General features: G+C 35.7%; 1 protein-coding gene across 11 annotated transcripts in view; it reads left to right on the top strand.

Moving 5' to 3' along the window:
• Window positions 1–18,586, top strand: part of ZMYM4 (zinc finger MYM-type containing 4) — a 171,128-nt gene that overhangs the window by 71,694 nt on the left and 80,848 nt on the right. The window lies entirely within an intron of this gene.

Raw genomic sequence — 18,586 nt, 5'->3', positions numbered from 1 at the left:
ATGCCTTTGCTCAAGTCTGTATACTAGTAATAGAAATTAATCAAATAGCTTTCTAATGATGGTTTTAATCTGATGCTTTATTTGTTAAAGATGTTGCAGTAACAACAATCTTAAAGTGGTAGCAGAAATCTTAAGGCAGTAACCAAGCTGCTATACAATGGGTCTGTACACACAACATTTGGGTTTATGTTTCTGGTGCCTGGTGCTTTTTTTGCTTCATCCCTGCAAACATTTTTAGGCTGGAGGTTTACAAGCAGGGGATTTTATACCAAATGTTAAGTGCCAATGGTGTGGTAAAGATTACCTTTATCTCCCCCTTTCTGGTAGTTTATAATTAAGGGGCTGTTGAAGGCAGAGAAGTGACTAGCTTGGAAGAGGAGACTGGCCTCCCTCTGTGAAGGGAACTCAGGAACACAGACACCTATTCAGGAGAGAGAAGGGCAGACTGCTACATAGATGGTATTCAGGAAGTGCTTGATTCCAGAGATGGTCATTTGAGGCCTACCATTTTGTATTGATGTCGATGTCCAGGAAAAAAGGAGATTCACTGTTTCTCAGGCAAGTGCATCAGAATGTTTGTGTAATACCAGACTTACCATATGTTCATTGCCCAAGACCACCAGGACGTGCGGCTTCACATATTTGGTTTTATAGATCAAGTTCAGCCCTTCTAGGGCACCATCCTTCTGAAACTTTCAGCAGACTATAGTGTCTGCTAATTATTGGGACACATAAACTGATAGAATGTAACTCCATCAGTGAGGACTTTGGGAAATTTGGTTTAAACATGAAAAAGATGAATTGACTTTCCAAATATGTAGTGTTTTCAGTGAAAGGGATTTAAAAGAAAAAAGCCTTCAATATTTTATGCAAATCAAAAGAGAGAGTAGGGTTGTCCAACTTCTGGTTCATCGTTTGGAGGATTTGTGCTGTGGATTATTCAAGATAACATGGTGATAGTGGAAGTGACTGATATATGGTGCATTACCCTAATTCATGTTCCCTTAACCAATGCCAGTTTATGTGAAGTTTGAAAGAAGTTCAGATAGAATAGAGAGGGACTTCCCTGGTGGTCCAGTGATTAAGACTCTGCGCTCCCAATGCAGGGGCCCGGGTTCCATCCTTGGTCAGGGAACTAGGTCCCGCATGCCGAAACTAAGAGTTCGCATGCGCAGCTCAAGATCCCACATGCCGCAACTAAAAAAGATACCGCACGTGGCCATGAAGATTTCACATGCCGCAACTAAGACCTGGCGCAGCCAAATAAATAAATAAATATTAAAAAAAAAATAGAATAGAGAGATTTCAAAATTTTCTTTATTGAAGTATAGTTGATTTACAATGTTGTGTTAATTTCTGAATTGCCCCCTAGTTCACTGGAATCACAGGTTTTGAATTATAATTGTTATTTGGTAGAAATAAAGGAATAATTGGTAAAAGAGATTTCTGTGCATTAATTTTGTATCCTGCTACTTTACAAAATTCATCGATTAGCTCTAGTAGTTTTTTGGTAGCATTTTTAAGATTCTCTGTGTATAGTATCATGTCACCTGATGCAATTTTAAATGGGATTTTTTTTTAAACTTTCTTTTTGTGATTTCATTGTTAGCGTAAAGAAATGCAACAGATGTCTTTACATTAAGCTTGTATCCTTTTACCCTGCTGAATGCATTTATTAGTTCTAATAGTTTTTGTGTGGAGTCTTTAGGGTTTTCTATATAGAGTATTGTGTCATCTGTGTACAATGACAATTTTACCTCTTGCCTTCCAATTTGGATACGTTTTCTTTTTCTTGTCTGATTTCTGCGGCTAGGACTTCCAATACTATGTTTGAATAGAAGCGGTGAGATTGGGCATCCTCGTGTTGTTTCAGAATTTAGCAGGAAGGCTTTCAGGTTTTCACCGCTGAGTGCTGTATTGACTGTGGGTTTGTCATAAATGGCTTCTATTATGTTGAGATATGTTCCCTCTATACCCATTTTGGTGAGAGTTTTTATCATGAATGGATGTTGAATTTTATCAAATGCTTTTTCTACATCTGTTGGTTTTTGTCTTTTGTTGCTGTGATGTATCACATTGATTGCTTTGCATATGTTGAACTATCCCTGTGACCCTGGAATAAATCCAAGTTGATCATGTTGTATAATCCTTCTTATGCGTTGTTGGATTCTGTTTGCTAATATTTTGTTGAGGATTTTTGCACCTGTTTTCATCAAAGATATTGGCCTGTAATTTTCTCTTCTTGTATTTTCTTTGTCTGGTTTTGGTATTAGGGTGTAGGTGGCTTCATAGAATGACTTCGGGAGTCATTGACCCTCCTCTTCAATCATGACCCTCTTCTTCAATCTTTTGGAAGAGTTGGAGAAGTATAGGTATGAGTTCTTCTATGTATGTTTGGTAGAATTACCCAATGAAGCCTTATGGTCCTGGATTTTGTTTGCAGGGAGGGTTTTGTTTGTTTGTTTGTTTTTTATTACAAATTCTGTTTCACTTCTAGTGATTGGTTTGTTCAATTTATCTGTTTCTTCTTGATTCAGTTTTGGCAGGCTGTATGTTTCTAGGAACTTGTCTATTTCTTCTAGGTTGTATATTTTATTGACATAACTGTTCATAGTAATTTCTTAGGATTTTTTGAGTTTCTGTTGTATTGGTTGTTACTTCTCCTCTTTCATTTCTTATTTTATTTGGCTTTTCTCTCTTTTCTTCCTAGTGATCCTGGCCAGTGATTTGTCAATTTTGTTTATCCTTTCAGAAAATCAGCTCTTGGTTTTATTGATTTTTTAAAAAAAATCTCTATTTCCTCTCTGATTTTTATTATTTCCTTCCTTCTTCTGACATTAGGTTTTGTTTGTTCTTCTTTTTCTAATTATTGTAGGTGGTAGGTTAGGTTGCTTATTTGAGATTTTTCTTCTTTTTTGAGGAAGGCCTGTATCACTGTGAACTTCCCTCTTAGATCTGCTTTTGATGCATCCCATAGATTTTATATGGTTGTGTTTTCATTGTCATTTATCTCGAGGTATTTTTTGATTTCCTCTTTGATTTCATTGTTGACCCATTAGTGTTTTAGTAGCATGTTGTTTAGTCTTCATGTAATTGTTTTTTTTTCTTGTTTTTCTCTCTGTGCTTGATTTCTAGTTTCATGCCTTTGTGGTCAGAGAGGATGCTTGAAATAATTTCTGTCCTTTTAAATTTGTTGAGGCTTGTTTTGGGCCACAGACTGTTGTCTATCCTAGAGAGTGTTTCACGTGCTCTCGAAAAGAATGTGTGTTCTGGTTGTTTTGGCTATAGTGTCCTATAGATATCAGTTCAGTCTAACTGTTCTATTGTGTCATTTAGAGTCTATGTTGCCTTATTAGTTTTCTGTCTGGAAAATCTGTCCGTTGATGTCAGTGGGGTTCTAAAATCTCCTGCTATTATTGTGTTCCCGTCAGTTTCTCCTCTTATGTCTGTTAGTATTTTATGTGTTTGGGTGCTCCTATATTAGGTACATTTATCTTAATGAGTGTAATATCTTCTTCTTGTATTGATCCTTTTATCATTATATAGTGTCCTTCTTTGCCTTTTTTTATACCCTTTGTTTTAAAGTCTATTTTATCTGATATGAGTGTTGCTGTCCCCACTTTCTCGTCATTTCCATTTGCATGAAATATCTTTTTCCATCCCGTCACTTTCAATCCATTCATGTGTTTTGCCCCAAAGTGGGTCTCTTGTAGGCAGCATATTTTACGTTCTTGTTTTATCGTCCAATCAGTCACTCTATGCTTTTGATCGGAGCTTTTAGTCCAGTGACGTTTACAGTAATTTTTATTTATTTATTTATTTATCTATCTATCTATTTATTTATTTATTTAGCTAGCTAGCTAGCTGTGTTGGGTCTTCGTTTCCACGCGAGGGCTTTCTCTAGTTGTGGCAAGCGGGGGCCACTCTTCATCGCGGTGCACGGGCCCCTCACTATTGTGGCCTCTCTTGTTGCGGAGCACAGGCTCCAGACGTGCAGGCTCAGTAGTTGTGGCTCACAGGCCCAGTTGCTCCACGGCATGTGGGATCTTCCCAAACCAGGGCTCGAACCTGTGTCCCCTGCATTAGCAGGCAGATTCTCAACCACTGCACCACCAGGGAAGCCCTACAGTAATTATTGATAAGTATGTATTTTTTGCCATTTTTCCTTGTTTTTCTTTATAGTTTTTAACCACATTTTCATTGTTGATCAATATATTGTTTAGTTTTGCTTATTTATGAACTCTGTATTATTTTTTAATCATACTGTATATGTTACCACTTCGTTTTATCAGTGTATATTCTTTTTCTTAAAATTAATTTTATTTTTGGCTGCATTGGGTCTTCATTGCTGTGCGTGGTTTTTCTCTAGTTGTGGCGAGTGGGGGTGCTCTTCGTTATGGTGCGCAGGCTTCTCCTTACAGTGGCTTCTCTTGTTGCAGAGCACGGGCTCTAGGCGTCTAGGCTTCAGTAGTTGTGGTGCATGGGTTTAGCTGCTCCGAGCCATGTGGGATCTTCCTGGACCAGGGCTCGAACCCGTGTCCCCTGCATTGGAAGGCGGATTCTTAACCACTGCACCAGCAGGGATGCCTGGAAGGCGGATTCTTAACCACTGTGCCACCAGGGAAGTCCCTTATTGTATATTCTTGAGATTTGTCTGTACTGATCATTTAGTTCTCATTCATTCATCACTGATGTATAGTAATTCATTATATAAACATTACAATTTTTATTTATTCATTTTAAATTGTGGTAAAAAAACCACATAGTGTAAAAATTTACCATCTTAATCATTTTTAAGTGTATAGTTCCATAATATTAAGTACATTCACGTTTTTGTGCAACAAATCTGTAGAACTATTTTATCTTGCAAAACTGAAATTTCTATATCCATTGAACAAAAATTTCCTCCCCTCTTAAGGTTTATACATGTTGTAACATGTATCGGGATGTCCTTCCTTTTTAAGGCTGAATAATATTCCACTGTATGGGTAGTACCACATTTTGTTTATCCATTCATCTGTTGATGGGCATTTGGATTGCTTCTGCCTCTTGGTTTTTGTGAATGATGCTGCACTGAACATGGCAAGCAAATATCTCTTCATGATTCTGCTTTCATTTGTCTTGGATATATACCCAGAAATGGGATTGCTTGTTCATATGGTAATTCTGTTTTCATTTTTTTTGAGGACTTGCCATACTGTTTTCAGGAGCGAGCGGTGGCACCGTTTTACATTCGCACTAACACAGGGATTCCAGTTTCTCCACATCCTTGTCAACACTTGTCACTTTCTGTGTTTTTGATCATAACCATCCTAATGGGTGTGAGGTGATATCTCATTGTAGTTTTGATTAGCATTTCTCTAATGATTAGTAATGTTGAGCATCTTTTGATATGCCTGTTGGCCATTTGTCTTCTTGGAGAAATGTCTTTTTCAAGTCCTTTCGCCAGTTTTGAATTGGGTTATTTGTTTTTTTTCTTATTGTTGATTTGTAAGAGTTCTTTACATATTCTGGATATTACCCGCATCAGATGCATGATTTGCAAATACTTGCTTCCGTTCCATGTGTTACCGTTTCGCTCTGTTGGTGGTTTCTTTTGACATCCAGAAGTTTTAAAAATTTGATGTAGGTAGTCCCATTTGTTTATTTTTGCTTTTGTTGCCTGTGTTTTTGGTGTCATATCCAAGAAATCATTGCCTAATCCAGTGTAATGAAGGTTTTCCCTTATGTTTTCTTTTAGGAGTTTTATACTTTTAGGTCTTATGTTTAAAATATATCAGAATTTTAAAATCTATTTTAGTGTATATATATTGGGTTGGCCAAAAAGTTCCTTTGGTTTTTAAGTAAAAATAAAAGGCACATTTTTCATTTTCACCAAGAACTTTATTGAGCAACGTATTCACCCTTTTGTTCCACTTCTACCATTTTTCAGGCAACTGCATAATTCCATCTTCCCAAAACTTTTTATCTTTTTGAGCAAAGAACTGTTCCAGGTGCCTTTTAACAGTCTTCCAGGGAATTGAAATTTTTTCCATTAAGAGAATTTTGAAAAGACCGAAATAAATGGAAATCCAAAGGTGCAATGTCTGGTGAATACGGCAGATGAATCAGAACTTCCCGGCCAAGCTGTAACAGTTTTTGCCTGGTCATCAAAGAAACATGCAGTCTTGTAGTATCCTGATGGAAGATTATGCATTTTCTGTTGACTAATTCTGGATGCTTTTAGTCGAATGCTGCTTTCAGTTGGTCTAATTGGGAACAGTACTTGTTGGAATTAATTTGGTTTTCTAGAAGGAGCTCATAATAGAGGACTCCCTTCCAGTCCCACCATATACACAACATCACCTTCTTTGGATGAAGACCGGACTTTGGTGTGGTTGGTGGTGGTTCATTTCGCTTGCCTCACAGTCTCTTCCATTCCACATTATTGTACAGTATCCATTTTTCATCGCCTGTCACAATTTGTTTTAAAAATGAATGTTTTCCTTACGTTTAAGTAGAGAATTGCACACGGAAGTACAGTCAAGAAGGTTTTTTTCACTTAATTTATGTGGAACCCAAACATCAAAGCGATTAACATAATCAAGCTGGTGTAAATGATTTTCAGTGCTTGATATGTATATTTTGAGTATGTTGGCTATCTCCCATGTGGTACAGCGTTGACTTTTCTCACTTAATGTCTCGATTTGATTGTTGTCAACTTCAGCTGGTCTACTTGACCGTGGAGCATTGTCCAGCAACAAATCTTCAGCACGAAACTTTGCAAACCACTTTTGACATGTTCAGTCAGTCACAGCACCTTCTCCATATACTGCACAAATATTTTTTTTGCGTTTCAGTTGCGTTTTTACTTTTCTTGAAATAATAAAGCATAATATGCCGAAATTGTTGCTTTCTTTCTTCCATCTTCAATGTTAAAATGGCTACACAAAAGTTCACCAATTTTGATGTTTTTTTTTTTTTAAGTACTTGCTGATAAGACAGCTGTCACAATACAACCTAACAAAATTGTTTCGAATGAAGTTTAAAGACAGCTAAATGCTACTAGAGCCATCCTACAGAAAAAAACAAATGAACCTTTTGGCCAATCCAATACTTCTTGATGTTTCTAGTTTTTCCATTACAAGTCTTTCCTCTGTGAACATCCTTGTATGTTTTCTGATTCATACAAGGAAGTACATGTATGGAGTTCAATGTGAAATCTATTTTTTGTGGTGAGTCTGTCAAAAACAAGTTTAGAATATATTTCTTTAGGACAGGAATTGTCAAACTTTTTCTCTAAAAGACCAGATAGTAAATATTTTAGGCTTTATAGGTATGCTTTTTCTGTTGTAGCATTCAGCTCTGACTTATTAGCATGAAAGCAGTCATAGACAATACAAGAAGGGATTAGTGTGTTTGTTTCCAATGAAACTTTATCGGCACTGAATTTTGAATTTAGTGTAATTTTCACGTGTCAAGAAATATCTTTCTTTTGATTTTTTTTTTTTAACCACTTAAAAATGTGAAAACCATTCTTAGCTCATGGGTTATACAAATACAACACAGGTGGCTTCTGGATTTAGCATGCAGACACAATTTACCTACCCCTGCTCTAGGGTGTATATGGAAGGTGATTGCTCAGGCATTGGATGTGTACATTCTCAACTTACTAGAAATGCAAAACTCATTTTTTTCAGTAGTTTCATCCATTTATAATTCTACCATTGTTTAGAGTTTTGGTCACTATGCATTTGGCCAACACTTGATATTATCAGACTTTTAAACTAGCAGGTATAATATAGAATTCATTTTTAAAATTTACATTTTCCTGATTAATAATTTAGTTGAACATTTTTTCATGTGTTTTGGCCATTTCTGATTCCTCTTTTGCAAAATCTGTTGCCCACTTGCTATTGGGTTGTTGGTCTTTTCTTAACTGCATTGTAGTTCTCTAAATATCCTGAAGAATAAACTTGTCAGTTATAGATACTGAAAATAAATTTTCCTAACTCATGACTTATCTTTATAAGTCTTTGCAAAAGCAGAAATTAATTTTAATTTATTTGAATGATTATAAATGTATCAGTCTTTTCCTTTATGGTTCGATTTTCTTTTTTTTTTTTTTTTTTAATTTTATTTAGGTAAACCTTTTCTAGGTTGAGGTCAAAAAGATCTTTCATATTATTTCCTAAAATGTTCATTGGTTTTACTTTATCATAGAATTAACTGTTTTATGGTTTGGCTTAGGGAACTAATTTTATTTCTTTCCATAATACTAACAAATTGTCTCACCACCATTTATGAAATACTGTTTCCTTTACATAGTTACCTGAAAAGCTACTCTGTAGTGTATACCTATGGGCTTTTTCTCCACATTCTCCAATGGAAGTTTTATTTATTTCTGTGCCATGTTCTTTTAATTAATTTAGTTTTATAATAAGTCTTGATAACCTGATGGTTGACATCCTTGAAAATTTTTCTTCAGGAATGTTTCACCTGTTCTTGCTACTGTTCATTTTAGAAATATCTTGCCAAGTCGCTAACAAAACAAAATCAAATAAGAGCAAAATTTTGATGGGATTGTCTTTGAGTCTATAGATCAACTGAGAGAGAATTGGCATGTTTATGATAGTGAGTCGTTCTATCTATGAACTTTATGTGTCTTTTCATTTATTTAAATCTTTAATGCTTTTCAATAAAATTTTATAATCTATAAAGGATTATCTTGGAAGATTTTATATTATATTTTAGCATTTAAGTCTTACTTAGTTTGATATTTATTTTTGTATTTAGGATAAGATTGGGGTCCACTTTCTTCAGATGAGTAGCTGATTGTGCTAACATGTTAAATAATTTATCTTTTCCTCTTAATAGTTAATATTTTTATCAGTGAACTGAATTGGCACTATGAGGTATATTTAGGTTCTATATATAAGGGAATCTTTTTCTGTATTTCTATTAAATTCTATATTTATATATTAATATTTACAGTAAATATTAATATTTAACTATACTATTGTCATTGATTTTATTATTAGTATTTATTATTATAAGAAATATTTTTTTGGCTTTGAGGTATAGACATTTATCTGCTATGTCAAGCCAATGTCTTAGTTTTAATTTCTTTTATTTTAAAGCTTTTCTTTAGGCTGTTCATCCACTGAATTTTAATGTGATTGTATTGAAGATCCAAAAATAGTCTGTTGGAATTCTAATTGAAAATGCATACCTTTATATGTTACTTTTTAGGGAGAATCAGTAGTTTACTATATTTTTCTATTCAGGAGCAGACTATATCTTATACAGATTTTGGTTTATGCCATTCACTTAAATTTTATAGTTGCTTACAAGTAATATGTATTGTGCTTTTCTCGTATCATTTGAACTTTGCAAATGGAGTTTTTTTTTTCATTTCTGTGTTCTTATTACAAGAACAGTCTATTATTTTACTTAATTTCCCTATTAAATCTAATAGTCTTTTAAAATTTGAGTCTAGTTATCCAGTCATAAAACCGTATCAACTAAAAATATTTTATTTCTTTATCCCAATGACTACTCAGATTATATATTTAATGTTTTTGCCAAACCTCGTAGGATTTTATTGTAAGTGATAATCAAGTTAGTTGTCACTTTTGACTAATTTTTGAGTCCAGTTAAGTAGTTCTCATATTTTATCATTTAGGGATAATTATTGTAGGTTTCCATCACATTTGCTAAGGCTTTATTACATTTTTTATAATTATTATTCCCATTTTACATTGAGGAATGGGTGAAGAATATTGGTATTTAAAAATTACTGGGATCAATTTGCTAATATTTTATTAAGGATTTTTCTAACAGACTTTGTGTACGATTGGAGTTATAGCTTTATGAAATGTTTTATAGGATTCACCAATAAAACCATCTTGGCTTGAGAGTTCTTGGTGTGAGTTTGTAAGTTATGAATTCAAATTTTCAAATAGATACAGGATTATTTATATGTTATGTTTAATCTTGTGTCAGATTTGGTAAATTGTGTTTTTCAAGTAATTTGTTCATTTCATTTAAGTGGTCTTTGTCTTTTGAATTATAGTTTTTAAAAAAAATGGGAATGATAGTGGCAACTCATTGTGGTTTTAATTTGCATTTCCCTGCTGACTAATGATTTTGAATATCTTTTCAGTGTGTGTATTGGCCATTCTTTTTTAAAAAAAATATTTATTTATTTATTTATTTATTTTTGGCTGTGTCGGGTCTTCGTTGCTGTGTGCGGGCTTCCTCTAGTTGCGGTGAGCAGGGGCTACTCTTTGTTGCGGTGTGCGGTCTTCTCATTGTCGTGACTTCTCTTGTTGCAGAACACGGGCTCTAGGCGGGTGGGCTTCAGTAGTTGTGGCTTGTGGGCTGTAGAGCTCAGGCTCAGCAGTTGTGGTGCACGGGCTTAGTTGCTCCGCGGCAGGTGGGATCTTCCCGGGCCGGGGCTTGAACCCGCGTACCCTCCATTGGCAGGCAGATTCTTAACCACTGCGCCACCAGGGAAGCCCATATTGGCCATTCTTAAAATGTTCTTTTGTAAAGTGTCTGTTCAAATCTTTGCCCCTTTTAAAAGTTTGTCAGTTTTTCTTTTCTATTATTAAGTTGTAAGCATTTTTTACACATTCTGGATACAAATCTTCTGTTTTATAGATCATTAGAAATAGATGGGGATATCTCTTATCTCCATCCATCTGTATCTATGTATCTCTTTGCATATCTGTCCATCCACCCACCCATTCATTCATCCATCCATCCATGTATTCTGTGGCTGACCTTTCCATTATCTCAGTGGTGTCCTTTGAAAAGCACAAGTTTTAATTTTGATGAAGTTCCATTTTTTAATTATTATATTTTTGTGGGCTGTATTCATTGTATTCTGACTAGAAGACCTATTGCAAGATCAAGAATATGTTCATGTGTTTATTCCTAGAAGCTTAATAGTTTTAGCCTTATCTTTTAGTTTTTATTTTATTTTCTTTGTTATTTTTAAATTATTTTCTTTCTTTCTTTTTTCTTTTCTTTCTTGGCTGTGTCAGGTTTTAGTTGCAGCATGCGGGGTCTTCATTGAGGCATGCGAGATCTTTCGTTGCAGCGGGGGCTCTTTGTTGTGGTGCGTGGGTTTTCTCTCTCTAGTTGTGGCACTCAGGCTCCAGGGCGCATGGGCTCTGTAGTTTGCAGCACGCGGTCTCTCTCATTGAGGTGCGGGAGCTAAGTAGTTGCGGCACATGGTCTTACTTGCCCCGTGGCATGTGGGATCTTAGTTCCCTGACCAGGGATCAAATCCGCATCCCCTGCATTGGAAAGCGGATTCTTCACCACTGGACCACCAAGGAAGTCCCTAGCCTTAGCTTTTATGACTAGGTTTATTATCCATTTCAAGTTAGTTTTTGTGTATAGTGTTATTTAAGAGTCAGAATAAATAATTTTTGCATAAGGATATCTAGTTGTATCAACACCATTTATTGAAAAGATTGTTTTTTCTGATTGATTTACCTTGGTATTTTTGTTGAAAATCAGTTGATCTGTATGTTTGAATTTATTTCTGGACTCGGTCTGTTCCAAGGATCTGTATGCCTTTCCTTAAGTCAATTCTTCACTGTCTTAATTACTTTAGTTTTATATTAAATCAGATATTCTAAGTAATTTTTTTTCAAAGTTCCAGATCTTTTGCATTTTCATGGAATTTCTTAGAAGCACCTTGTCATTTTCTATAAAAAATCTTCCTGGGTTTGTGATTGGGATTGTGTTGGATCTATAGATGAGTTTGGGGAGAATTTCTATCTAAATACTAGTGTTTTCCAATTCACATATATGATGTGTCTTTCAATTTATTTAGCTCTTATTTCCTTTCAGCAGTGTTTTGTAGTTTTCAGGTACAGGTCTTATGCATATATTGTTACCCCTGTATGTTTAAAATTTCTTGTACTATTGTAAATGAAATTTTAAAAAACTAAATTTGCTGAAGTATAATTTACAGATAAAATATACTGTATCTTGAAATCATTTTTATTATTTATTTATTTTTAAATATAAAAAAATTGGGGTATATTTGTTTTACAATGTTGTATTAGTTTCTGCTGTACAGTGAAGTTCCCTGTGCTATACAGCAGGTTCTCATTAGTTATCTATTTTATACATATTAGTATATGTATGTCAATCCCAGTCTTGCAATTCATTCCACCCTCCTTTCCCCCCTTCATGTCCATACATTTGTTCTCTCCATCTCTGTCTCTATTTCTGCCTTGCAAACAGGTTCATCTGTACCATTGCTCTAGATTCCACATATATGTGTTAATATACAATATTGTTCTCTTTCTGACTTACTTCACTCTGTATGACAGTCTCCAGCTCCATCCACGTGTCTACAAATGATCCCATTTCGTTCCTTTTTACGGCTGAAATCATTTTTATTTTAACTTTAACTTTGAAATAATTACAGACTTATAAAAAAAGTTACTATAAGTCATCCAACTGTGTTCTTAAAAAAATTGCTTTGTCTATTCAAGTCCTTTGCATTTATACATGGAATCAACATGTAAATGTATCAATATACAGATAAGCCATTGGGAGTTTTATTGGAATTGCATTAAATCTGTAGATTAATTTGGAGGAGAATTGACATCTTAAATATATCCCTGAGCATGGCATATTTCTGAATTTATTTAGTTCTTTAAATCTGTAAATAATTTCTAAATTATTAAATTTCTAAATAATTAAATTTCTAAATAACCTTTTGTAGTTTTCAGTCTATAGATTTTACACGTATTTAAGAAATTTAGGGCCTAGAGACTCTTTGGTGGGGCTAATGGCAGATTCCAGGAGGGCTTATGCCAAGGAGTACTTCCCAGAACTTCTGCTGCCAGTGTCCTTGTCCTCGCAGTGAGCCACAGCCACCCCCCACCTCTGCAGGAGACCCTCCAACACTAGCAGTTGTGTGCCTGACAGGGTCTTGGTGCTCCGGCCAGGTGTCAGGCCTGTGCGTCTGAAGTGGGAGAGCCGAGTTCAGGACATTGGTCTACCAGAGGCCTCCTGGCTCCACGTAATATCAAATGGCGAAAGCTTTCCCAGAGATCTCCATCTCAGTGCTAAGACCCAGCTCCACTCAGTGACCAACAAACTAGAGTGCTGGACACCCTATGCCAAACAATTAGCAAGACAGGAACACAACCCCACCCATTAGCAGAGAGGCTGCCTAAAATCATAATAAGGTCACAGACACCCCAAAACACACTGCTGGACGCGGTCCTGCCCACCAGAAAGACAAGATTCAGCCATCCACCACAACACAGGCACTAGTCCCCTCCACCAGGAAACCTACACAACTCACTGAACCAACCTTAGCCACTGAGGGCAGACACCAAAAACAATGGAAACTACAGACCTGCAGCCTGCAAAAAGGGGACCCCAAACACATTAAGTTAAGCAAAATAAGAAGACAGAGATACACACAGCAGATGAAGGAGCAAGGTAAAAACCCACCAGACCAAACAAATGAAGAGGAAATAGGCAGTCTACCTGAAAAAGAATTCAGAGTAATGATAGTAAAAATGATCCAAAATCTTGGAAATAGAATGGAGAAAATACTAGAAGCGTTTAACAAGGACGTAGAAGAACTAAAGAGCAAACAAACAATGATGAACAACACAATAAATGAAACTAAACATTCTCTAGAAGGAATCAATAGAAGAATAACTGAGACAGAACAATGGATAAGTGACCTGGAAGATAAAATAGTGGAAATAACTACTGCAGAGCAGAATAAAGGAAAAAGAATGAAAAGAATTGAGGACAGTCTCAGAGGCCTCTGGGACAACATTAAATGCACCAACATTCGAATTATAGGGGTCCCAGAAGAAGAGAAAAAGAAAGGAACTGAGAAAATATTTGAAGAGATTATAGTTGAAAACTTCCCTAATATGGGAAAGGAAATAGTCAATCAAGTCCAGGAAGCATACAGAGTCCCATACAGGATAAATCCAAGGAGAAACATACCAAGACAGACATTAATCAAACTATCAAAAATTAAATACAGAGAAAAAATATTAAAAGCAGCAAGAGAAAAACAACAAATAACATACAAGGGAATCCCCATAAGGTTAACAGCTGATCTTTCAGCAGAAACTCTGCAAGCCAGAAGGGAGTGTCAGGACATATTTAAAGTGATGAAAGGTCAAAACCTAGAACCCAGATTACTCTACCCAGCAATGATCTCATTCAGATTTGACAGAGAAATTAAAACCTTTACAGACAAGCAAAAGCTAAGAGAATTCACCACCACCAAACCAGCTTTACAACAAATGCTAAAGGAACTTCTCTAGTCAGGACACACAAGAGAAGGAAAAGAGCTACAATAATAAACCCAAAACAATTAAGAAAATGGTAATAGGAACATACATATCAATAATTACCTTAAATGTAAATGGATTAAATGCTCCAACCAAAAGACACAGACTGGCTGAATGGATACAAAAACAAGACCCATATATATGCTGTCTACAAGAGACCCACTTCAGACCTAGGGACACATACAAACTGAAAGTGAGGGGATAGAAAAAGATATTCCATGCAAATGGAAATCAAAAGAAAGCTGGAGTAGCAATTCTCATATCATACAAAATAGACTTTAAAGACTATTACAAGAGACAAAGAAAGACACTACATAATGATAAAGGGATCAATCCAAGAAGAAGATATAACAATTGTAAATATTTATGCAGCCAACATAGGAGCACGTCAATACATAAGGCAAATGCTAACAGCCATGAAGGGGGAAATCGACAGTAACACAATCATAGTAGGGGACTTTAACACCACACTTTCACCAGTGGATAGATCATCCAAAATGAAAATAAATAAGGAAACACAAGCTTTAAATGATACATTAAACAAGATGGACTTAATTGATATTTATAGGACATTCCATCCAAAAACAGCAGAATACACTTTATTCTCAAGTGCTCATGGAACATTCTCCAGGATAGATCATATCTTGGGTCACAAATCAAGCCTTGGTAAATTTAAGAAAACTGAAATCGTATCAAATATCTTTTCCAAATACAACACTATAAGACTAGATATCAATTACAGGAAAAAATCTGTAAAAAATACAAACACATGGAGGCTAAAGAATACTTAATAACCAAGAGATCACTGAAGAAATCAAAGAGGAAATCAAAAAATGCCTAGGAACAAATGACAAAACACAATGACCCAAAACCTATGGGATGCAGCAAAAGCAGTTCTAAGAGAGAAGTTTATAGCAATACAGTCCTACCTCAAGAAACAAGAAACATCTCAAATAAACAACCTGACCTTACACCTGAAGCAATTAGAGAAAGAAGAACAAAAAAACCCCAAAGTTAGCAGAAGGAAAGAAATCATAAAAATCAGATCAGAAATAAATGAAAAAGAAATGAAGGAAACAATAGGAAAGATCAATAAAACAAAAAGCTGGTTCTTTGAGAAGATAAACAAAATTGATAAGCCATAAGCCAGACTCATCAAGAAAGAAAGGGAGAAGACTCAAATCAATAAAATTAGAAATGAAAAAGGAGAAGTAACAGCTGACACTGCAAAATCCAAAGTATCATGAGAGATTACTACAAGCAACTATATGCCAATAAAATGGGCAACCTGGAAGAAATGGACAAATTCTTAGAAAAGCACAACCTTCCAAGACTGAACGAGGAAGAAATAGAAAATATAAACAGACCAATCACAAGCACTGAAATTGAGACTGTGATTAAAAATCTTCCAACAAGCAGAAACCCAGGACAAGATGGCTTCACAGGCAAATTCTGTCAAACATTTAGAGAATAGTCAACACCTGTCCTTTTCAAACTCTTACAAAATATAGCAGAGGGAGGAACACTCCCAAACTCATTCTGCGAGGCCACCATCACTCTGATACCAAAATGAGACAAAGATGTCACAAAGAAAGAAAACTACAGGCCAATATCACTGATGAACATAGATGCAAAAATCCTCAACAAAATACTAGCAAATAGAATCCAACAACACATTAAAAGGATCATACACCATGATAAAGTGCAGTTTATCCCAGGAATGCAAGGATTCTTCAATATACGCACATCAATCAATGTGATACACCATATTAACAAACTGAAGGAGAAAAACCATATGATAATCTCAATAGATGAAGAAAAAGCTTTTGAAGAAATTCAACACCCATTTATGATAAAAACTCTCCAGAAAGTAGGCATAGAGGGAACTTACCTCAACATAATAAAGGCCATATATGACAAACCCACAGCCAACATCATTCTCAATGGTGAAAAACTGAAACCATTTCCACTAAGATCACGAACAAGACAAGGGTGCCCACTCTCACCACTATTATTCAACATAGTTTTGGAAGTTTTAGCCACAGCAGTCAGAGAAGAAAAAGAAATAAAAGGAATCCAAATTGGAAAAGAAGAAGTAAAGCTGTCACTGTTTGCAGGTGACATGATACTATACATAGGGAATCCTAAAGATGCTACCAGAAAACTACTAGAGCTAATCAATGAATTTGGTGAAGTAGCAGGATACAAAATGAATGCACAGAAATCTCTGGCATTCCTATACACCAATGATGAAAAAGCTGAAAGAAAAATTAAGGAAACACTCCCATTTACCATTGCAACAAAAAGAATAAAATACCTAGCAATAAACCTACCCAAGGAGACAAAAGACCTGTATGCAGAAAACTATAAGACACTGATGAAAGAGATCAAAGATGACACAAACAGAAGGAGAGATCATGTTCTTGTATTGGAAGAATCAACATTGTGAAAATGACGATACTACCCAGAGCAAACAACAGATTCAGTGTAATCCCTATCAAACTACCAATGGTATTTTTCACAGAAGTAGAACAAAAAATTTCGCAATTTTTATTTCCATACGGTCCTTCCATTTCCACAAAGGACCCCGAATAGCCAAAGCAATCTTGAGAAAGAAAAAGAGAGGTGGAGGAATCAGGCCCCCTGACTTCAGACTATACTACAAAGCTACAGTAATCAAGACAGTTTGGTACTGGCACAAAAACAGAAATATAGATCAATGGAACAGGATAGAAAGCGCAGAGATAAACCTACGCACATATGGTCACCTTATTTTTGATAAAGGAGGCAAGAATATACAATGGAGAAAAGACAGCCTCTTCAATAAGTGGTGCTGGGAAAACTGGACAGCTACATGTAAAAGAATGAAATTAGAACACTCCCTAACACCATACACAAAAATAAACTTAACATGGATTAAAGACCTGAATGTAAGGCCAGACACTATAAAACGGTTAGAGGAAAACTTAGGCAGAACACTCTATGACATAAATCACAGCAAGATCCTTTTTGACCGGACTCCTAGAGAAATGGAAATAAAAACAAAAATAAACAAATGGGACCTAATGAAACTTAAAAGCTTTTCCACAGCAAAGGAAACAAGAAACAAGACAAAAAGACAACCCTCAGAATGGGAGAAAATATTTGCAAATGAAGCAACTGACAAAGGATTAATCTCCAAAATTTACAAGCAGCTTATGAACCTCAATAACAAAAAAAAACCCAATCCAAAAATGGGCAGAAGACCTAAAGAGACATTTCTCCAAAGAAGATATACAGATTGCCAACAAACACATGAAAGGATGCTCAACATCACTAATCATTACAGAAATGCAAATCAAAACTGTAATGAGGTATCACCTCACACCAGTCAGAATGGCCATCATCAAAAAATCTACAAACAATAAATGCTGGAGAGGGTGTGGAGAAAAGGGAACCCTCTTGCACTGTTGGTGGGATTGTAAATTGATACAGCCACTATGTAGAACAGTATGGAGGTTCCTTAAGAAACTAAAAATAGAACTACCATACCACCCAGGAATCCCACTACTGGGCATATACCCTGAGAAAACCATAATTCAAAAAGAGTTATGTACCACAATGTTCATTGCAGCTCTATTTACAATAGCCAGGACATGTAAGCAACCTAAGTGTCCATTGACAGATGAATGGATAAAGATGTGGCACATATATGCAATGGAATATTACTCAGCCTTAAAAAGAAGTGAAATTGAGTTATTTGTAGTGAGGTGGGTGGACATAGAGTCTGTCATACAGAGTGAAGTTAAGTCAGAAAGAGAAAAACAAATACTGTATGCTAACACATATATATGGAATCTTAAAAAAAAAAAAAGTGAGGACACGGGGAGGGGGAGGGTAAGCTGGGACAAAGTGAGAGAGTGGCATGGACATATATACACTACCAAATGTAAAATAGATAGCTAGTGGGAAGCAGCCGCATAGCACAGGGAGATCAGCTCGGTGCTTCGTGACCACCTAGAGGGGTGAGATAGGGAGGGTGGGAGGGAGTCGCAAGAGGGAGGAGATATGGGGATATATGTATACGTATAGCTGATTCACTTTCTTATAAAGCAGAAACTAACACACCATTGTAAAGCAGTTATACTCCAATAAAGATGTTAAAATAAATAAATAAATAAAAATAAAAGGAAATTTAGGGCTTGCCTCGTGGCACAGTGGTTAAGAATCTGCTTGTCAATTCAGGGGCCACGGGTTTGAGCCCTGTC

The sequence above is a fragment of the Balaenoptera physalus genome, assembly GCF_965194825.1.
Source record: "Balaenoptera physalus genome assembly, chromosome: 1".
Taxonomy (NCBI): domain Eukaryota; kingdom Metazoa; phylum Chordata; class Mammalia; order Artiodactyla; family Balaenopteridae; genus Balaenoptera; species Balaenoptera physalus.
Note: the sequence above shows the minus strand (reverse complement) of the source record. Positions and strands in the feature narration are given on the sequence as shown.